This window comes from Mauremys mutica, chromosome 2 (assembly GCF_020497125.1).
Source record: "Mauremys mutica isolate MM-2020 ecotype Southern chromosome 2, ASM2049712v1, whole genome shotgun sequence".
Taxonomy (NCBI): Eukaryota; Metazoa; Chordata; order Testudines; family Geoemydidae; genus Mauremys; species Mauremys mutica.
In genome coordinates, this window is record NC_059073.1 from 64,366,628 (window position 1) to 64,389,342 (window position 22,715).

General features: G+C 37.4%; 1 long non-coding RNA gene across 5 annotated transcripts in view; it reads left to right on the forward strand.

Moving 5' to 3' along the window:
- LOC123364907 overlaps positions 1-22,715 on the forward strand; it is a 133,757-nt gene that overhangs the window by 47,269 nt on the left and 63,773 nt on the right. Inside the window, exons 4-5 of one of the 5 annotated variants that reach the window (XR_006577343.1) lie at positions 6,658-6,723; positions 11,896-12,051. The exons of the other annotated variants lie outside the window; for them this stretch is intronic. This is a non-coding gene — a long non-coding RNA (uncharacterized LOC123364907). Of the gene's footprint in view, positions 1-6,657; positions 6,724-11,895; positions 12,052-22,715 lie in introns of those variants that run through there. 5 annotated transcript variants of the gene reach the window in all.

Sequence of the window (22,715 nt, forward strand, 5' to 3'; positions counted from 1 at the left end):
ACCTGTGCACTCTCCACTGTTCCAGCATCATCTTGACCATTGGGGGTGCATAAGGTTGTACAGTGATCCCCTGGGTCAGCTAGATGCATAATAGTTCACTGAAGGGTGGCATGTGAGGTCTCTACTGAGAGCCAGTAGCACACTGGTCACCATAATCATTGCAAAATGTATGTATGGATAATATTTAAGGAATATCTATGTATGTACCTATCTATGAATCTAGACTAAAAATTATATTCTTAAGGTCTTGGAGTTAAGACAGGTCAACAGGAGGTGACATCTCAGAAAGGTTCTTTTCAGGCAGGAGGTAACAGACATCTATCTCCCTGACTGGCTATTTGTGTATAGTGTATTTTATGTTCCACAATATAGACCTATTTTCATACTGACCCACAGGCAAAATAAGAGATTGTGAAGGTTTGTTATGGTATATTCTGCTGTAAAAGAAACACATTGGGTCCTTCACAGAGAAGGCAAAATGTAAAGCGTGATTGTCTGTTGGGGATAGGTTTGCCAGGTATCTGGGTTTTGACCGGAACACCAAGTTGGAAAGGGACCCTGGTGGCTCCAGTCAGCACTGCTAACCGGGCCGTTAAAAGTCCGGTTGTCTGCCTGCAGTGGGGCAGGCAGGCTGCCTGCCAGGCTCCACGTGGCTCCTGGAAGCAGCCGGCATATCCCTCCTCTGGCTCCTTGGCACAGGGAGCACTGAGTACTGGCTGTGCGACTTCCATTGGCCAGGAACCGTGACCAATGGGAGCTGCGGGGACAGCACTTGCAGGCAGAGGCAGCGTGCAACACCACCTGGCCACCCCTCTGCCAATACGCCAACCCCTCCCATACTACAACCCCCTGCTCCAGCCTGAGCCCCCTCCCATACCCAAACATCCTCCGTGTCTGCATCCTGAACCGCATCCCAAACCCCAACCTGAGCCTCAGCCCTGAGCCCCTTCCCATAACCTGAACCCCTGATTTCTGGCCCCATTATGGAGTCTGCACCCAACCCCCTGCCCCAGACCGGTGAAAATGAGTGAGTGAATGAGTGAGGGTGGGGAAGAGCGAGTGATGGAGGGAAGGGGGATGGAGTGAGTTGGGGGTGGGGCCTTGGGGCAGGGGTGGGGCGGGGCAGGGGACAGGGCAAAGGTGTTTGATTTTCTGCAAATAGAAAGTTGGCAGCCCTAGTTGGAGCGGGGGAGCATGTCACAGTTGTAAAGCACTGCAAGAATTTTGAGTGAGCATTACTACAAGACAGGAGAGTCTCTTGTTACATAAATCAAGATTCTAGGATGCATTTTATGATTTTAGTTTATATGTAACCATGTGTTTCCAATACTTCTGCTTATTACTACTTGAATCTCTATGCTTAGTTAAGTAAACTCATACTTGAATTCACTACAAACCTAGCAAAATTCTGAGTGTTAAGCTGAGCAGTGGTCTGGGGTGGAACTTGTAAACTGGGGTGTAAGCAGTGAATCAGTGAATATTGCTCATGTTCAATAGGTCAGTTGTTGGACACTTTAGGAGGACATTCAGAGGACTCGAGGGTTGGAGGTGTGCTGTTGCACTCCATGTGTTTTATGGAAATATGCTTATGAGTGTGAATATGATGTAACTGGAATATGCTTTATGCAAAAGGTCTCTTGTAACATATTGTAACAAAGGTTATAATCTACTGAATATATTCCTCCTTTTTGTATGCGTGTATCATTCTTGTATCTGAAGCTACAAATATGAACTATAACTCTGAGGTCCTACTGTAATTATGCAAAGTGTGGGCCATTGATGGTGGTTTAAGATCTTGATGGCTCCCATTGACTAGGACAATTGGTTGTAAATGGTTTATTTACCTGCATGCCTTCCTGTGTACGTGTGGGCCAACCCAGGAAGAATGGAGACTAGAGGTCTCACAGTGATACTGGATACCATTCACATGATACTGGAATCCATCCTAATCCTTGTACTTGATCCATTGATGAGGTGCGGGTGGGGACAAGCACAGACAAAAGATTCCCACCTTCTGCCAAAGCTATAAAAAGGACAAAAGGGGAGGTCAGTCATGAGAAAATCCCTGCTTACTATCTGAGATGTCTGCTGGATCTAACAAAGACTGTACCGGGGAAAGGATTGGGCCCAGATTAGGAAGGAGTCTAGTCTGTGAGAGAAGCTTATTGGAACATCTTTAAGGGTGAGATATTACCTGTAATCAGTTTCTTAATGTATTAGGCTTAGACTTGCGTGTTTTGTTTTATTTTGCTTTGTGACTTACTTTGTTCTGTCTGTTATTACTTGAAACTGCTTAAATCCTACTTTTTATACTTAATAAAAATCACTTTTGTTTATTAATAAACCCAGAGTAAGTGATTGATACCTGGGGGAGCAAACAGCTGTGTATATCTCTCTATCAGTGTTAGAGAGGGTGGACAATTTATGAGTTTACCCTGTATAAGCTTTATATAGAGTAAAATGGATTTAGTTGGGATTTGCATCCCATTGGGAACTGGGTATCTGGGTGCTGGAGACAGGTAACCTGCTGAGCTGTTTTCAATTAAGTCTGCAGCTTTGGGGGCATGGACCAGACCCTGGGTTTGTGTTGCAGCAGGCTAGCGTGTCTGGCTCAATAAGACAGGGTTCTGGAAGTCCCAGGCTGGCAGGAAAAATGGGCCCAGAAGTAATTTCAGCATATCACGTGACAGTCCCCAGGAGGCCTCTGTGACCCAACCCATCACAGGAGGGTGCCAATCATTAACCTGTAGAGTAACAGCAAGGCCTAGAGGGCAGTGCTTGTGTTACTTGTGGCTGGTGGAATTGAGGAGCTGACTCACAGGGAGGCACAGACAAGGCTTCCTCATGCTACGAGTAAGTGAGAGCAAGGTGCCTTATAACTCTGGGTACCCTGGGAAGAATCATGGTCCCCCTCTGTGTAAATACTGACATACATCCAAGTGCATCTCTTTGCCCTGATCCAAAGCCCATGGGCTTCAGTAGGCATCAGATTGTCCCCTTAGTGAGAGAAACTTTAAATTTTAATAGTAATCAAAACACTACCACTGAATTGAATTAATAAAGTCATTTGTAACTGAAATATTAAAAAATAATAAATGTATAATGTTGGCATATTTTGATGGCCACCCAATCAGCGAAATAGCCCCCATCCCAATAATTTCACTCATTAAGGCTTGTATTAAACGACCTAGATTTAGACAAATCATTTTCTTGTGGCTACTGCGTTATGGTAATCTCAGAGTGGGATTAGAGATTGTGGAAGAATATATGATGCGTGCTGTCACTCCTTTGTATGCAATCATTTGTAGTATGCCCAGGCATCATTAAAGTATCTACTAGAAAATTCCTGTGCAAAGAAAACAGCTTAAGAAGAAAAAGAAATCTCTTAAATATAAAAAAACAGTTAAAGAGGAAGCTGCCATTTTGATTGTTTGCTGATGCAAACTAGGGCTAAAAGAGCCTGCTTTTCCCATTAGGAAGTGTTGAGAATTGAAGTTTCCATGTTGTAGGGAGCCAACTTAATTCTAGTTAAAAATTATATGTTTTTGATAAATAAACAACTCTTTTGTAACTTCCAGGTTTCCATCACTTTCTAATGGGATAGCCAAATATTTGCTCCTAATTTCCAGAATGTAGAAGGATTTAAGAAAAGATTAGACATTTATGTACAATAAGTGTATCCACAATTATATTAAACAGGATAAATGTTTTTATAAGAGAGAGAAACTCTCATACTTCAGGAGATTAGCAACAATTGATGGAGGTTAGGAAGAAAATTCCTCTAAGGCAAGAGTTATTCCTAAATTGTTCACTATGGAATTTTGTGCTCCTTCTTCTAAAGCACCTGTACCAGGACAGTCTCAGGCAGGATAGGGGTTGGGTGGACCATGATGTGATCCAGTTTAACAATTCCTTTGTTCCTGTCACATAGCATAGAAAAAGGGACTCATATTCTCTAGGATTCCAGTTCCTAGCTCTGTCTTGCCCTCAAATGAGATATATAAAAGCAAGGGCAGCATAAGATTAGGATATCATTAAAATCCATTGATTTCTATGTGAACTGTTTCTCTAATAATTTCTAGTGATCTTATTGTTTAGAGTTGGCATTTGCCAGTGTCAAGACTAATCAAAGCTAATCTATTGGTGATATGGCTGCGGTTTTGGAATGGTGCACAGAAGAATACTAATGGATGGTTCTGTAGGTGGTATTGTAGTCAGAAATGTTTGAAAAGTGTTTTGAGCCACAGTCAAAACGCTTTGAAGTTCTCCTACTCCTAAACAAAACAAGGCAAGAATTAAATGAGTGTACAAATTCTGTTTTGTACCTGTGGCCAAAGAATTGATTTAATGCAGTGTCCTTTTGAGATATTGTGATGTAAATGTTGTTCTAGCTGGGTACTGAAGAACCTGAGGAGATGTCCATATGGCATTCCTATGGCAACTGATGATTGCAGTTTCCATGCTTCATTGTATTTGATAGTCCAAGTGCTGCAGTATTTAGTTTGTCTCTGAAATTTGACTTGAGAGGTTGTTTTGTTGCTCTAACTCATTGAGTGGGAATGAATTGGGAGAAATTGCCATCTTCTAAATAGCCTAACAGAGACAGAGATCTACTAAAAACCTCCTTTGAGATGACCTGACAAATTAAAAGGGGAGATTGTTGGAAGTTCCCTGATGAGACTGGAAACATACCAAGAGAATGTCTTCAGGGTATTAATCTCTGCAGGAGGACACTGATAATGCTTCATAAAGTAATTAGATAAGGACAAGTTATCATTTTTGGTTAAGAAGTTATTTCTGAATTTTTTGCTGAGTGTACATATAAGATGTGTTTCCTTCTGTTATAATGTGTATATAGTTCAACACTTGCTTCTATAATTTCTTGTACATATTTAGCCAGTAGTGTTTTATGTTAGACTTAAGAATAAACTTGTTTTGTTACTTTCCCTCACCTTCTGTCTGCTATTTATAACTATATAGAACAGTAATTAAAGAAAGAAGGAAGCAGTCTAATGTGACTGCCCTTGAAACAGCCTACTATAACATAGATGGAAGCAAAAATAGTTAATTGTTAATTAATTATTTATTAAACATCCCTCTAAAAGTGAATCACCCAAATTCTCTTGTTATGGGTGGATTTGGGGAGTGAAGGAGTCAGGTATAATGATGTCACTTTTTAAAAGTTGCTGTCATTATGTTGTTCCCTATATGGGCAGAATTGTTTACTTATTGTAGTCTGCATATTTAAAAAGCTCTAATATGCAAAAATCTTCTCTTCATGTACCATGTTAGAAATCATGCAGATGATTATTTCACAAAGTGTTTTATTTTGTTCTATTCAGGTATTTTACTACACCCAATGCCATGGTATCTGAATTCTTCCCTACAGCATTAAATGACATGACTAGAATCTGTCACATGTGGTTTATTCTTGTAGTTGTAGTCCCTGTTAGGTCAAAATGTTCTTCATCTTTCATACTTGAATCAGATAAACTCTATACATATTAGTTATTTTTTCTTGCAGTAGTCTCGTCTTCAATACGTTTATCAAATTTGGTATCCAGATTACAGTGATTAGTTACCTCCAAATGTCTGGCGTCCAAAACGTTCTGTTGAATCAGTCTTGGAACAAATATGTAACATCTTGGAGCTTATTCCTGTATGCCTTGTTCACCAAAAATTCCCATTGAAATGACAAAGTTAATTATTTTCTTTGGCATGGTATAGAGCCAAATGCAGCCTGTCATTGTAGGGTTAATAGCACTTAAATTGTACACTCTTCCAGGCAAAGACCACCTTTTTGCTATATGTGTGAACAGTGTTTGGGGTCCTGATGCCTTGACTGATGTCCTCTGCATGCTATTGAAATATAAATGATAAACCATAATAAATAAAAACTACTTCCACCCTATCTAGATTCTTAAAGATCTTGGAATTTCAGGTGCTCAACCAGTCCTGAAAGAAAGTCTTTTATATGCACGCTTACCAAATAGGCAATAGAAGGTGCTGAATTTGATGTTTTTTTCCTATGAAGTTGGACCAACCAGAACTCTCAGTTTGTATCCAAAAGTGAAAATACTTTTGAATGTTGAGGTCTAGACTTGACCTCAACAGCTTTCATCATTGAGTAGTTGTCACATTTGACAACCTAATTCAAATCTTTTAGATCTCTACAAAGACTTACCAAATTGGGTTTTTTTATGGTGACAATACTATTAACCCAACCAGTTGGGGTCTAAATTAGCTCAGTAACATCTAGCGTCATCTGTCAGTGCTAACAGGACTTTACATGGTGCATGTATTTTGGTGGCATACTGGGACTGTGATGCATTATACTCTTAAAGCATCTCAGTCTGCTAAACACCTCATGAAATTATTCAAGAATATCATTTGCATACTGTTTGTGAACAAAGTTATTCACCTTTTTGATAATCTGCACTTGATTCTTTTTCAACTAAGCACTCTTTAAAACACTGTTGACTAGCATATGTCTACACAGACATGCCAATATGATTTTGTCTCTTGAGCTCATTTTGTTCATACTATATGAAACAAATGTAGCATTTGATATTAATAATTTTGTATGTACTTGGTATGATTGTAATTCATTTAGCTCCCGTATTTATTTTGAAATTCACTTTGTCTGTTTATTTCCAGTTTCACACACCAATCTGTTGCCGAATCCTGCTTTATTCACGAGACCCCAAAATGACCTCTGTTTTGGTAACATCATCAGAGCTTTGTCTTGTAGCTGTACAATTATGAATATGTTTCCTTTTTATAGTTCTTTGCAACTTGTGCTGACATTGACACACTCTGGCAAAATGATACATTTTATGAGATATATGAAACAGCACTCCTTGCACTGAGCACCTTTTGTGTCACGTTGTGATTGCCTCCATATTTTTTTGCAAACAAATCTGGCCTTTATGGCATTTTGTCTCTATACATTCATATGTAGATGTACTTTTTCTTTCATGCCTTGATAATGCTTTCATTCTGGAAGCATAGTTTTTACTAGTTCAATAAATATTCACTGTTCTTAGAGTATGTGAGAACAGTGAATATAAACTGTATATAATGTGTGGTATAACCCAACAACGAGGTCAAAACAAGGTTATTATGAGAAATGAACTTGAGGATGTCGGTTTATGCCACACATAATTCAGTCTGTAATCACTCCACCTGTTAAATGTTCAAATTCACATTATTTAGGTTAATTGCACTGGTCTGTAACATCATGGTCAATGGCCTTACCTTATAGGTGGTTTCTTATAGAGAAAATGTGCCTTTGGCCTTATTGTCATCTCACGTATACCATTAAACTCCATTTTCTTCAGTGGAATTACTCTGTCATTGCATAAGGGTGACATAAAAATCAGGTCAATGTGACAAACTGAGTCAAAGAGCTACAAAGTAATCACGGCACAATGTCTCAACAATTCTTAGTGATGGTTTCATGGTGAAGTTGTATCAATATATAATAATATTTATCTAACAGTGTACTCACAGTGTGAGAATCTGAATAAAAGCAATCCTTGATGGAATACCCGGACACACTATATTGCAGTGTTAGGAGATCATACCAAAGCTGGAGCCTCTTCCTGCTAGATACTGGCTTTATTCAGATTGCTGGCATGCTATAATAATTGGACCTACAAATTTATTCTAATTGTGAGCTCAGCTGTAAACAGTATGTGAAAGTTCATAAGGTGTCACAATGACCTGTATTAACAAATGTTGATGGGAAAAGGTGTGAGAAGGAGACAGACTGAATTCGTCTAGAAAGGCCTACTGATATAACTCGAGGACTGCACTAGAATCATGCTTGGTAAAACAGAAGATGCGGAACCTGAAATTAATGAACCAAAATGGGTATGTCAGATATTAGGCCTAATTGAGGGACAAATAATAAGGTGATGGACTGTTCCACCCATCACTCTCTTTTTTAAAGAAAGAGACATTTTTTGGGGGGAAATAAGAGTAGATGGAGGATACTGAAGCAAGCTTCACCATCTCCTGGGACCCGGGGTCTTTGTCATCCTGATTCTGAGATCCTAATGAGACTGGGCCTGAGAGGGGGACCCAGATAACATCACTACCTTTATTAGTACCAGCTGAATCCCCAAAAACACCCGTGATGAAATGGGATCAGACTTTTACAACACCAGGTCCTGCTCATCTCAACTGACTTCTCTTTTACCCAAAAGGACAATTATTACCATCTTTGATGCCATATAAGAGGCCGTCAAACAAGGTGGTTTTTTTCCCAAAACTCTCTCCAGCTTATGGGAAAGGGAACAAGGAATGTCTTTTCTGTATCCTTAATGAAAGGTTAAAGGCATTTTTAATGGTGTGTTTGCCATGGTACTAAACAGGCTGAGGTCTCTGTATACCAAACCCTGGACCTTGTTTAAAGTTGGACAGTGACTAGCTTATGTTAACACCTTTGGCCCATTTATTCCATCTAAATTAATACAACAGGTGGTCATTACTGCTCAGGATGCAGATCACATGCTTTGTAGCTGTTTGGTGGCAAAATGGCTATGATTCTATTCAGGTTGGAGTATTACTGCTTTAACCTCACTACATGTATTAACTCTATAACAAAATCTAACTGCGTTAGTTGGTTTTCAAAAACAAGCCTCCTGTTCATATTGACTCTTTCCTCTCTCTCCCCGTTGCATTCCCTTATTTAGGTGTATCATGTTTCAGTTGGTATAATTGAATTATGGGCCCATATGGTGAACATAGGACCTAAAACTCAACCTAATAATGTACAATACTGGCTACCTAGTATTCAACCTAGTTAGGTCAGAACTTATGGAGACTTTGCTCAGTAATGCTAGAGCAGCTGTTTTAGTCAGGCTAGGAGGTAGATTGCTAAGGTGAACCACTGAGATCTCAGTCTATGGTCTACCAGCTAAATAATCTGTTACCTTTAGATTCACTACACTTGAATTCTGCTTCTTCTAACCTCATGAGAACACCACAGCTCCCTAGAGAACTGAGTGGGAAGACTCCAGGCATTATATAGTTAAATGATTGAGTTGATTGCAAGTGTGTTAAGCCAATGAGAGATCTTCAGTTGGATTTTGTAGGTTTTTTAGGATTCCATTGGTACTAATAACAGAGCAGGCCAGCATGACCAACCAGCATAGTTCAATGAAATACTTTCAGGTCAAATTTTGCCAATAGTTTATCTTTTGTGAATAATTCTTCACAAAACATAATGACTAATAATGTTTCTGTAAAACAAACAAACAAGCAAAAAAGAAATCAAACAAAAATAGATTTTTTTCAACAAACATTCCCTTGTACTGTTTGATTACAAACACTGTAGCATTGTGCTAGGGCAGAAGGGGCATAGTATGAAACTGAAAGAAAAATAGCTGTAAAAAATTGGATGTCTAATTAAATTTCAGGGTCCAAGTTGAGAGAAATGCAAAAAATAAACAGCACAAAGAGGGAAGAATAAATTAGACTTTTAGTTTTTTTTTCACTGTTGTAATTTAAGTTTACAGTATTTGTAACCCAAATAAGAAACACTCTAATATGAATTTTTAACATGACAATGTCCATTAAAATAACCCACAAAAGGCTTTCACACATGTTTATACCCCTATTAAGTAGTACAAGCAGTGGTTTCTTTTTTTCTCTAGTATCTTCTGAAAGAGGTTAGTTGGTCTGATCTAATTTTCTTTTTTCTTTTTATCCAATAATACCTCTTTCTCTGAGGAGGAAGTTACATTTCCTTTTTATTGAGCAGATATAATTTGAGGTGAGCCATATTTTTCAGAGCTGCCGTTGAAAGTCACTGAAGCCCATCTCTCTTCCCTCCTCTCCTGCTACTTATCAGAAAGTAGACCAAGCACCATCACCTGATTGATGGCAAACTCCTGTGAGACTTCATTAGTGGTGTTTTCATAAAATGTTTTTTTCCTGCAAGATTTTACAGAGTTCCTGATTTGTACAAAATTTTTATATAGGACAGCAAATCTCTGACTTGTGTTTGATTTGGATATCCGCCCAAGCAGAAGACATCTAAACTTTTCTAATGAGGTTCACTGAAGGAGTGAATAATGTTACTCTTCCCCCATCTGAAGGAAGCATGATGTATACTTACGAATAACAGGATACTCACTGGTAGCCTTTTGCATTTTTAATGTAAACATGTTCCTTTATATTTGCTATTTAACATAAGAACATAAGAACGGCTGTACCGGGTCAGACCAAAGGTCCATCTAGCCCAGTATCTGTCTACCGACAGTGGCCAATGCCAGGTGCCCCAAATGGAGGGAACCTAACAGGCAATGATCAAGTGATCTCTCTCCTGCCATCCATCTCCATCCTCTGACAAACAGAGGCCAGGGACACCATTCCTTACCCATCCTGGCTAATAGCCATTTATGGACCTAACCACCATGAATTTATCCAGTTCTCTTTTAAACGCTGTTATAGTCCTAGCCTTCACAACCTCCTCAGGTAAGGAGTTCCACAAGTTGACTGTGTACTGCGTGAAGAAGAACTTCCTTTTATTTGTTTTAAACCTGCTGCCCATTAATTTCATTTGGTGACCCCTAGTTCTTGTATTATGGGAATAAGTAAATCACTTTTCCTTATCCACTTTCTCTACATCACTCATGATTTTATATACCTCTATCATATCCCCCCTTAGTCTCCTCTTTTCCAAGCTGAAGAGTCCTAGCCTCTTTAATCTTTCCTCATATGGGACCCTCTCCAAACCCCTAATCATTTTAGTTGCCCTTTTCTGAACCTTTTCTAGTGCTAGAATATCTTTTTTGAGGTGAGGAGACCACATCTGTACACAGTATTCAAGATGTGGGCGTACCATGGATTTATATAAGGGCAATAAGATATTCTCAGTCTTATTCTCTATCCCCTTTTAAATGATTCCTAACATCCTGTTTGCTTTTTTGACCGCCTCTGCACACTGCATGGACATCTTCAGAGAACTGTCCACGATGACTCCAAGATCTTTTTCCTGACTCGTTGTAGCTAAATTAGCCCCCATCATATTGTATGTATAGTTGGGGTTATTTTTTCCAATGTGCATTACTTTACATTTATCACTTTACATTTATCCACATTAATTTATTGCCATTTTGTTGCCCAATCACTTAGTTTTGTGAGATCTTTTGGAAGTTCTTCACAATCTGCTTTGGTCTTAACTATCTTGAGCAGTTTAGTATCACATTTATTGCTATTTAGTTGAATCAAATGAAGAGAGGCTATTTTTTTTAAATTAGTGAATTTTAGTAATCCAAAAAAAGTGATTGAACTGACAGAGTGAATGATAAACTGTACTGTTCATTCACATTGCTTTTTGTTGTATCCCATTCCTTTTTCTGTATTTGTACGTTGTTTAGTTAGATGTAAGCTTTTTGGGACAGGGACCTTGTGTTCCTGCCTGCCTGTAGAGAGCTTTGCCTGCTGCTATACAAATAATAATCTAATTGTACCATGACAAAAATGGAGCTAAGATCCTTCTCTTGTAATTTTACTTTTTTTCTCCTCATTGATTCCCTTGAATCCTCTCAAATGTGATAATCCCAACTGGTTGTATTCTCCAAGGGTAGTAAAAAAAATCTCACACCAATAAAGAAATTGTGATATCATCAACCAAACTCTGGGAGTACTTCTGCCAGGGTATTTCTCAATGAAGTTAATCTGTTCAGCAGTGCTGAACAAGACAATGAGAAAATAAGGAATTTGTACTATACCAAATGTAAAGAGCTCTTTCTTCATATTGATGCATTTCAAAGAAATACAAGAGATTTAATGTGGCTTTTTTTCTTACTAATCTGAGACATCGACCTATTGTTTTCTAGGAGTATTCTATAAATTCTTGTATTCTGTGTGTTTGTTTCTCAGATCCACATTTGGCGGCATCCCGTGACAGATCAGGGCTTTATCTAGGCATACACTGGAGAATCCATCGTTATCAGCTGTCATTGGATTGTTCTAATCTGTGGCTATTTCAGCCTTTTCATGTGTTAGATGTTTGGGGTTGTGGGTACAGTCAGAAACCTCAGCATGAGTTTTGTCTCTTCTCTGTTCTTCCCTTTCCAGTGGGATCTTTGTTTGTGTTTCAAGGCTCTTGAATACAAATGTTCGTTTTATCACTTTAATTTTCTACATGGAAACAATCTGTCTATTTGTAGTAGCTGGAAGGATTCCCTTGGCTTGGTGGTCTCCAGTTACTGTGGAGGTCTCCAGAGGCTGCAGGTGTCGCTGGTGCCTATGTCTACCATCATGCTTTAAACCGAGCAGCTGAAATAGAGATTTGATTTAAATTTAAAATATTTGGTAATCACTGTAAATTAAATAGAATTATTAAGACATGCTGTATAAATTCATCATAACTGCATACTTGTTATGCCACAGAAATTGATAGCTAATAATGTATTGGTATTTATGGACCATGTGATGATTATTCAATTAAATTGTAAATTAATAATCTAATATTAAGGTCTCTTAAAATAATCCAAGCTGTGGTTAAAAACAAAACAAAACAAAACAAAAAACTAAAATAACCTACAACTTGCAAAAATACATCTTACACCTTATGTGTCAATATGTTTGACATGAATGCTGAGGTCTGATTGTTTTGTGCTTCTCACATGCATAAATGGATCTGACCAGTGTATAAACTGCAAGGAGATGTTTTAATAGGATTCCTTGTGATTAGGAGTCTTGGAATAGCCCCATAGTCATAGCACTGTTAGAATGCCACAACTGTTTGATAGGAGACATTTCAATCTGTCATCATCTTGTGTGCCCTGACCCCGATAATACACCCCATTCAACCTGAGACACAAACAGAAATGGTGAGGTAGCATTAGATTTATTTTATTTTATTTTATTTTATTTTTTTAATACAGCACCAGTCACAGCTTCTATGGGCTCTTGAGAGAAGAAAAAGATTTTTTTATTCCTCATGCTGTTGAGCTCCTGCCTACTGTTTTAAAAGGTGCTTTGTTTTCCTGAAACACAATAAACAAGTAGAAGGGGGAAAATCCTTCCTTAGGTAACCTCAGAACAGAAGAACTTTGTGCATTATGCAGCCCAGGCCATGCCAAAATGCAATTTGGAGGGTGTCCAGCACTTCATTGGAAAGTAATGGTTTTCACTGAACTGAGTTATGACCAGCTGTTTACAGACAGTCTGTGACATACTGATAGAGCAGAACACCGTATGTTGCTTTCCAAATCAAATGATACAAGAAGTGTGACAGAGTGGAGAAACATCTGTCATTAGCAATTTTCAGCACGCTTCACTAATTCTGGACAAAATACGAGTAATGAACTTACCGCAGGAAACTTCAAATACTACCACTGCTGAAACAAGGATATAAACAGCTAGTGCTCCTAATGGTGTCTAATTTAATTCATTTGCAGTAAGAAACAAACAAAGTGGGTTATTTTGTTTTTGATCATGGGGTAGTAAATAGTAATGCTGATCACAAACGTTCATTTTAATCAAAGAAAAGGGCTCATGGAACTCAACTTTTCTCAAGTTCAGGCAGAAGTAATTATCTCTTTTTCTTACTCCTTAATTGTTGTTCATCTCTTTTTACCAAGATGGTTTTAGGCCAAACACGGGCAAAGACAATCATTCCTCTTTCTTTTCAGTTTCCCCCCATAAGCAAAATCTCAAGTATCCTGGACAATATCATGCCACCAAACTTTGGAGTGAGGGGTGATGATGGAAATAATACAGTACAGCACTGTCTGATGTTCCAGTCATGAGGTAGTTCAGATTGCTTTAAACCTTCTGACTTTTTAGGATGTTCCTTGTCTATCACACCCTTTTCACATGTTATATCCCCTTTAGTATGTTCAAAATCTCACAATTCCACTTTTTTTTCTTTTTAAAAGCATGTTTTAATGAGTGCATGGCTCTTATGCATTATGCACATTATTTTTTTCCGGTTGACATGTTCATGATATCTGGAGCCCAACCACTGTAATTTTGTGATGATTTTGGTTTTATGTCTCTGAAATCAATTGAGTTGTTATGCCATTCTCATTCAGTGCCTACCACTAATAACAGAGCAAAATCCTGAAACTGTTAGGATTAAGTGGCAGTCCACAGGGGGAAAAAGGGAGAAAATGAAAGGACAGGTTGTTACTCTTTAGCTGAACTTTCAACTAATGTTCACACAAAGCTATAATATAAAATGTAGAGGATAGATTTAGTCCAATCCATTGGTGTTCCACCTATGGGACCTACTTTGGAATGCATCCCAGACCAAAGAGACTGAAAGCCATTCGGAACTGATGACTGTAAAATGAGTGTAGGAGGTCTTTGAGTGGCTGCGTAATTACAAAATTATTCATGATGAAAAAGCACTAATCTAGAATTCTGTTTCTTATAAATTTTACTGAGGCACCACATAAAAATGGTTGAACTTTTTAATACCTTGGATAAACTAAACTGGTCCAAGTACAATACATTGAGGAGGAAGCAAAAATTATTTAAAATTTTTTTTAAAGGAGGTTATACTAGAAATATTTTTCATACTCTTTTTAATGAAGAAAAATGGAATGGTTCCTAAGAAATGTTCCAAGTTCTGCAAACGCAAAGTTCCTCTGACTTTTATAGACACCTGCATAGGAAAGCAAAACAAAGGGAAAACAGAGATGCCATGAAACCTATCGTTACGGTTGTGATCTAGATAATAAAGCAAGCAGACCCAAGCAATTCGCTAACACTAACGCTATTCTTTACATAAACAGTAAATGTTTAGATTTTCCTGTTCACTGACTAACAGCACACATATCATAAACACTAAGCTGTTATAGTACGTTTCGTGTGTTGATTCACTTTAACAGTTGTTAGTGTGAAGACAGGAAAAGAAAAGTGGGTGTAATGAGACCATGTGCAGTATGCTGTGAAAACAGAGGCCCTTATTTGGCATAATGGGTTGCACCATAAGGGCCATAAAATTGTGCATGTGTTAGTATCATTTTAATTATTACGGGTGCCACATGTTAAGCAGAATAGCGGAACTACTAAAACAGCTTCAAAATCCTTACTGCTGATCGCTGCATTTAATTACAAATAGGAACATTTGGAGATAGGTCACCATAAAACCCTTCTGTTGTCAAATGAGCTCAAATCTGATTTTTGTAATTATGTTTTTATACCACAGATCCTGTTGAATAGCTATAGGGAATAAAATTTTAATAAGTACTGATTAAATGCAGGTACATCTTGCTTCCTAAGAATATTTATGAATGTTCTTCACCACTTAAATCAAGGTACAATCACTATTTTTGCTTTGGTCAGTGCTGATCATTCAACCTTAATGCAAATAAGCTGAATACATTTTTATGTGCCATGAAATATTGTTTTTTTCCAGTGAGGCATAAAAACACTGGATTTCAATTATTCATTATTTGCTAGGACTGTGTACAGTACTGTAATCCTCCAGTACTGAAGCACTTTCATTATGCCACTACATGTCACACACAGTAGAATATTATAATTAACCTTCCAAAGGCAGAGTTTTAGTCTAAGAAATTACAACTTTTGTAGATTTTTTCCCCTTTTCTATTATAATAACATATTCCTAAGATCATATCAGTAATGGAAAAATAATGCTCTTCATTAATATCAAAATGAAATTGATAAATACATCAACTTATCAAAATGTATCAAAAAGTATTTAAGATCAACAACATACAGAATATATAAAGTAGGGCTGTTGATTAATCGCAGTTAACTCACGTGATTAACTAAAAAAATTAATCACGATTAAAAAAATTAATAGAATACCAATTGAAATGTATTAAATATTTTGGATGTTTTTCTACATTTTCAAATGTATCTATTTCAATTGTACACTTTGTATTCTGTGTTGTAGTGCTCACTTTATATTATTTCATTACAAATATTTGCACTATAAAAATTATAAAAGAAATAGTATTTTTCAATTCACCTCATACAAGTACTGTAGTGCAATCTCTTTATCATGAAAGTGCAACTTACAAATGTAGGTTTTTTTGGTACATAACTGCACTCAAAAACAAAACAATATAAAACTTTAGAGCCTACAACTCCACTCAGTCCTACTTCTCATTCAACCAATCACACGTTTGTTTACATTTATGGGAGATAATGCTGCCCACTTCTTAATTACAATGTCACCTGAAAGTGAGAACAGGCATTCACATGGCACTGTGGTAGCTGGTGTCACAAGATATTTATGTGCCAGATGAGCTAAAGATTCATATGCCTCACATGCTTCGGACATCGTTCCAGAGGACAAGATTCCATGCTGAAGACACTCATTAAAAAAATAATGCGTTAATTAAATTTGTGACTGAACTCCTTGGGGGAGAATTGTATATGTTCTGCTCTGTTTTATCTGCATTCTGCCATATATTTCATGTTATAGCACTCTTGGCTGATGACCCATCACATATTGTTCGTTTTAAGAATACTTTCTTAAAACAATTTTGTCAAATTTGCAGATTTGACAAAATGCAAAGAAGATACCAATGTGAAATTTCTAAAGATAGCTACAGCACTCGACCCGAGATTTAAGAATCTGAAATGCCTTCCAAAATCTGAGAGGTGTTGAGCATGAGCATGAGGATGAGGTGTGGAGCATGCTTTCTGAAGTCTTAAAAGAGCAACACTCTGATGCAGAAACTACAGAACCCAAATCACCAAAAAAGAAAATCAGCCTTTAGCGCATTTAGCATGTAAATATCTTGTGATGCTGGCTACAACAGTGTCATGCAAACACCTGTTCTCACTTTCAGGTGACATTGTAAACAAAAAGCAGGCGGCATTATCTTCTGCAAATGTAAAAAAACTTGTTTGTCTGAGTGATTGGCTGAACAAGAAGTAGGACTAATTGGACTTATAGGCTCTAAAGTTTTACATTGTTTTATTGAATGCAGGTTTTTTTGTACATAATTCTACATTTGTAAGTTCAACTTTCATGATAAAGAGATTGCACTGCAGGATTTGTATTAGGTGAATTGACAAAATACAATTTATTTTGTTTTTTACAGTGCAAATATTTGTAATACAAAATATAAAGTGAGCACTGTACACTTTGTATTCTGTGTTGTAACTGAAATCAATATATTTGAAAATGTGGAAAACATCCAAAAATATTTAAATAAATTGTATTCTATTATTGTTTAACAGTACAATTCATTTTTTTAATTGTGTGATTAATTGTGATTAACTTTTTTAAATTGCTTGACACCCCTAATATAAAGCCCTTCATTTTCAGTTTTTACTGATTTTCTTTTTTTTTTTTTACTGAAAAGTTCCTGGGTTTTACAAAAACTTAAATTTTTACTTATTTTCATCTGAATTTTGGACCACTCAAGTGCGTGAAAATACTGATTATGTCAAGAAAACCCAATACATTACATTAGGTAGATATGGTTATGTTTGTAATAAATGAGTCTAAGTGTAAATGTGTGACTGCTGATGTAAGGCAACGTAGTGGAAGGTACATACATAAGCACATGCGGATGTACTGTTAATTTGCAGTTCATCAAATAAACCACAACATTAACTGCTTGCACTTTCAGTAGTCTCACTTTTTCTATTTGTTGCTTTTTTCTGTCTTCCTGTCTCCCAATATTAACCCTGATATATGCCCAGAAAAATGTGAAATTCATTTTTTGCACTGATTTTCACACATTTTTTAAATTTTAGTAATAAACATGATAAATTCCCAGAAAATTTTAAACAAAATAAAAACTGAAAACCAGATACATATGTTTCTATTTTATGTAGATATTGTGTAGAAAGTTTTCTAAACAAAGATTAATAGTTGGGGGAGGGGGAATGACAAGCCTATATTCACATGCAATATAGTTTGTAAAGTAAATGACAGGTGGAAATAAAATAGATACATGATTTCCATATACTGTAAATTCAATATAGGTTATGAGCATAATTCTAATTTACACTAGTGTTAGATCAAGAATAACTCTAGCAAAGACAATGGCATTATACTGATATAAAAGCAATCTAAGAGTGAGATCATATTTAGAACCACTTTGACTCAATAGCTATATTATGTATCTATCTTTGTATTTGTTGATGGTTGACAGGGGGCTCCCTGGCTTTTGGTGAGATATAAGTCTCTTAGATAGACAAGATATGACCCTGCCACAATGATCTTGCAGTTTAAATATTGTCACAAAATATGACAAGTTTCATGATGCTTAAACATTTTTGTATTTTATTTCAGTTGAAAGAGTGTAATTTCAGTGGGATGAGATGTATCTTCATGAGATATTGTCACAGAGGGTTGAACTAGAACCCATTTTACCAGACAAATTCGAGAAACAACCCTATTAGCAAAGCATATGAGTGGAGTACTTAATCCATAGCACTTCAGAGGTAGTTAAACCCTGCTCATCTTGAGATGCAGCTCACTAACTCACTCTATGCATCTGAAGAAGTGAGGTTTTTTATTTACGAAAGCTTATGCCCAAATAAATCTGTTAGTCTTTAAGGTGCCACTGGACTCCTTGTTGTTTTTGTGGATACAGACTAACACAGCTACCCCCTGATACTTAACTCAGGAACAGGCTCCAGTCCTAGAGCAGATGTGCCTGAATCTAGATTCCATCAGTGTAATAAAAAGATATACGATGCTTCTTGTAGAGACATTGCAAGACTGTCACAAGAAGAACATTCTAATACGCAGTGCACTACTTCTGTGTTTACAACTGTACGGTGAAAGGAGAAGCATTTAAACCCCATAACAGCCCAAATCTTGAAGTCCTTACTCGGGCAAAAATCTCATAGATTTCAGTATAGCTTTTCCCTAATACTGAGTGAATGTGAAGTGAATCAGGATTTCAGGTAATGGCCTAAACCGAATTAAAGGTTTATGAGTAGCAACAAAAAAAATGTTTGCATGTACCTTTATGGGTTTATACTCCTCCCACCCTTTAGTCCCTGCACATGATTCTTATGAATAGTAATGCATATGCAACAAGGGGAAAATAACCTTCCTATAGATCCAAGCTACCCATTCACCTGAATGGAATGATTCTAATATAAATCTGAGTAGGTGAAAGAATAAATATTAATGGGAAACAGATTTTTTGGGCTTGATTCTGATCTCATTTGCACCAGCTGTACCAATATAATTCCACTGATGCCTTTGGAGTTAATCCTGAGTTTCACCTGAGGAAGTGAGAGGAGAATCAGCCCCTCATGATGTTGTTTGGCCCAGGGCTGGAATTAAACATTGTCTGTAAGCCTCACAAAGCTGCCTCTCTCTAGTGTGAAATACTAACTGGACAATGCCCACCTCTTTTTTTCCCTAAAATTCAGGTTGGTGAAATCAAACTCTTGACTGCAATACTTCCGCCGTCATTCTTAAACACTGTGTAGCTCTGGGTGTGCTCTTATTCCACACTGTAAGGGGTGCTTGATGTGGGATGAAATTACTTTCTTGCAGGGGGAAAGTAATAATAAAGGTGTGTCGGGAATACTCAGCTGATTAACTGTGCTGTAAAGAAGCGGGGGAATAAAGGGAGCATTTTATTGTTGGGGCTTGTGACAGTATTGTGGGGCTGATCCCATTAATTGATGTCGCCATGCCATAGCAGCAAGTTTTCTAATACGGGAGATGAGGTGGAAATCAGCATGAATGACGGACAGATTGTTAGGAATGATAACGTTACCTTTCACTAACATTGCTCAGACTATAGGCATTATATAAACTGCACAGGGTGCACATCCCTGCTACTGCATCTGCCCACTGCATCTACCCTTTCTGGGCACAGTGGGCCCTGGGGAGTAGTGTGAGAAGAAGTCTCTGTGCTCCTCTGAATGAAAGGACCTGTAAGTGTGTGTGGCTCACAGAAGGGCCTGGCACAAGTGGAAAAGAAGGTGGGTGCCTTCCTACACATGCACACCCAGTGCAAAATGCTTACTTAAGTAAACAGTATGGTTTATATCCACAGCCTGGGGTAAGTTGGTACAGCTATACTAACTTCACTTGTAATGGGATGATTTACATCTGCTGAGGGATAGGGCTCATTAACTTAATTCTGCTTGGACTGATTTTACTACAGTATCTGTCTTAAGGATTCCGTGGTTGCTCCCACCACCAGAGTATCTGAGAGAGTTTCATTAAAAATGTTTATTATGGTGCTGAAATTCAGTTATTCATGTGGCCAAGATGCTTAACCTATCATGCTTTCTACCTTAACCTGTTGTAGTACAACAAATACTTTCCTTATGGATTGTATTTTCTAAATGGACAACCAACCTAATTCTCAATTACTGAGGGACAGTCTTCACTCATTGATATATTTTGCTTTCTACAACCAACTCTCTGTATAACTTTTTTCATGAGTAATGTACCTGAATGCATGGAAGCTAGATATCTAAACTGTATTCTTAAATTCATTCACCTCAATTTGGGTTATTGCTGATTATGCACTATATGTATCTTATGACTTTAAAAGCAAACTTTGTATTTGTGGTTAATCTAAGCACTATACCCAGATGTACAGACACTCTTTTCTCAACCTATGTATTATATATATATTTTTTAACATTAGCTTTAATAACATTTTTAATTCTATTTCCCTTGGCTGTGCTACCCATATTTTAAGAAGTAAACAATGAACAAATTGGCTATTCAAATGTGTTTGAATTTCACAGTTTGGAGCACCTTATGTTTGCTGCTGTTTTTCTCTTGAGTATTTTTATTCCTAATTTGTACTGAAGCTTTGGAGGCGATTTCAATATTGATGGCAAGGTAAAAGATTTTCAGAGTTCCTAGCCGTCCCTTGAACAGTTTGAGGCATAAATCAATCAACAAATAAAAGTTCAGAACTGTGACACTCAGCTTCCAAGGGCTTGGAAGATCCTTGTTACACTTAAATGGTACTTTGCTTCCAAAAATCCTAGTTACCAAGGACAAGCACATGGTCATGTTTTTACAATAATACAATTTGCATATTGTATAATATCATATTGCTGGTGACTCTGTTTTATGAGATTTGCCCCAAGAATGTTGACTCCATCCCATCAGCTACAACACAAAGTACCATATGAAGAAATGATCCCTAAGTAACATATTTGGAAGGAAATTCAGTATGATGTTTTGCATTGTAACTGTTACATTTTAATGTAATCAAAGATAATACCAAAAAAACCAAAATCATCTCTTTGTCATCTGAGAAAGGGTATGATTGCACCTCAAAAAGCTTTCTTCTGTTTTCCTTTGACAAAGAAGATGTCTGCATTCATATTAGTGGCCGTTCTGCTAAGAATTTTGCAGTCATCATGTTGTTTGTCCAGTGCATGTCAAAGTAATGCCAGTTCTTTATTGGGGTCTGCAAGTATTACTGCAGTACAAGTAATAGTGCAAATGGGCTCAAACCAAAACCCACAAAACAAACATCCCTGAACTTGGGGTTAGTCCAGATCCACTTTGTGACTTTGGCCCATTGCTACTAATTTGATTTCTTGTCTCCTTGAGAGTCTATGCTATGGGAATATTTCAGAAAACTGATTATTCCATCTTTTTACTCTGAAAATTGAGTGCCAAATCCTGAAGCCCTTACTTGAGGCTCTGTGCTCTCCTCCAACTTCATGTGCAGAGAGAAAACTGCAAGGAGTTGTCCTATGTGATATCTCCATCCTCCTACCAAAACCCATAGTCTCATTCATGGACCTGGAAGGTTACTGGGTGTGGGAGCCAGCTGGGCTTCACAGTAATCTTCACTCACTTCCCAAATTGCCAAAGACAGTATTGTATTGCTCTGCTGTACTCTCCATATTTTGCTAAACCCTTATGGGTGGCAAGAGGTTGAGTTCTGAACAGTAGCAGATCTTGGATTTAGTAATGGGACGGTGTGGTGATTGGGTGGGGCCATCATGTGAATAAATAAATATTATACAGATTAACCATATCTTTGTGAAAGACAGACAATTTCACACTGTTATACATAGTACTCTGTGCAAACAATAGTGTTTGTGATCCTAGCTCCTTGTAAAGCAGGTCAATTATATCTTCTGTTGGTTTGTTCATGTCTTGTATCCACTCTTAGTGAATAAGTAACTGTACTCAGAGGAAGAGTTTCCTTAGCAATATGTAGCTAGAGTTTCAGTAACTATATATTGGGTATGGTCTCCTTTACTTGCCAGCATCTCCTCTATTACTGGTACTCAGTAGGGACCTGATGTGTGTAACATATTGTTCAAGTTTGTTGTAGTTATATTTGCTGGAATACACAGGCAGCACAACAATAACATTGGAGGCAACTTTACTGTAAGCTCCAAATCAGTAATTTAGCTGTATGAGTAAAGTATCCACAAAGGAAAGAAATAGTGAATGTCTATAATGTTGCTGTATAGATGTCAGTGGTGCTGCTGTCATGTGACAATATTGACCACTGAAAACTCTAAGCCAACATCACTCCATTCCTTTTGCTTTAGCAATCAGTTTATTAAATTCATCCTGAGATCTTGGAATTTCCATTTCACCATTTCAGAATAATAGAATCATAGGACTGGAAGGGACCTTGAGAGGTCATCTAGTCTAGTCCCTTGCAGTCATGGTAGGACTAAGTATTATCTAGACCATCCCTGACAGGTGATTGTTTAACCTGCTCTTAAAAATCTCTAATGATGGAGATTTCACAACCTCCCTAGGCAATTTATTCCAGTGCTTAACTTCC